Genomic DNA, 984 nt, shown 5'->3' with positions numbered 1-984 from the left:
TGGAGGGGGATCTAGACAATCAGGGAAGGTAGCAGAGGCCCTCTCCAACCAGGGGTTAGAGCAAAGCAGACCCGATTGGGTGTCTTTGAGATATTTGGCTCCCTGGGGTGATGCTATAAGAGATGATCTGTGCAATACTTGAGCTCAAAATGATGTTATTGATTAAAAATAAAACCTGTCTGCACACAGATAACACTATGGGCACAGATCCTTCACACAGTATATTTCATGTTTGCAGAGTTCACTGGGAGGTGAGGGGAAGACACTGGGAACCCAGGAGAACTTTTTGCTATTACACAAGCTGGTACTTCCAGTGAGAATAGCATTGGCATTGCAGGTTTCGGGCATACCCAAAGCTCCTCTCCTTGTTGAATTCAGATTCTCTGTGTCCTACAGGGCCTCTTGGGATCACTGGGTTCTGGAAAGTACACAAAACTGGGCGCTGTCTCTTTAAATAGTAGAGGCCAAGACACTCTCAGGCCACCATGACATATCCCAGTATTGGACCAGCCCCTGAATAAACTGGAAAGATGCCTGGTCTGGCTTTCAGTGACAGGGAACACCACCAGAGAACATCTTGGGGAGCCTGGCTGGAAGCAGCAGGGCTTGGTCTGCTGGCTGCTGGCCTCTCTGCTGCCCTGTGGGGAGGGCCTTGCCTTTGCATCCCTTGCAAAGAAAGTCGCGTGGAGGAAGGGGTTACACTGTTGGCTCGGTGAGTTTTATTGCAAAATGTGCCTCTGGGTGATGTGTGCTTATGTTTTACAGAGTGTTGCCCAATTCCTACCCCATGCAAACTGCAAATGGAAAGGACTGCAGTGGAGACAGTGCATTTGTGTTGGAATCGACTGGAGAGTCAGATAATTTTTAAATCATTGGTTAAGAGCTGGATATAAACTCTGGCTGGGGTGGTGAGAAGGACTGTCTGAAAGCATCTAGAAAGCCCAGTACATTGAGATTTAAAGAGATAAGGAGGTCTAGATACTC

At 48.0% G+C, this 984-nt stretch overlaps 1 protein-coding gene across 1 annotated transcript in view; it reads left to right on the top strand.

Moving 5' to 3' along the window:
* Positions 1-500: 500 nt before the first annotated feature.
* Positions 501-984, top strand: part of PMP22 (peripheral myelin protein 22) — a 31,989-nt gene continuing 31,505 nt past the window's right edge. The window contains exon 1 of the mRNA XM_025044399.1: positions 501-712. The gene's annotated coding sequence lies outside the window, so the exon portion shown is untranslated. The remainder of the gene's footprint in view (positions 713-984) is intronic.

The sequence above is a fragment of the Pteropus alecto genome, unplaced genomic scaffold, assembly GCF_000325575.1.
Source record: "Pteropus alecto unplaced genomic scaffold, ASM32557v1 scaffold52, whole genome shotgun sequence".
NCBI lineage: Eukaryota > Metazoa > Chordata > Mammalia > Chiroptera > Pteropodidae > Pteropus > Pteropus alecto.
This window is presented reverse-complemented; position numbering and strand designations above follow the sequence as displayed.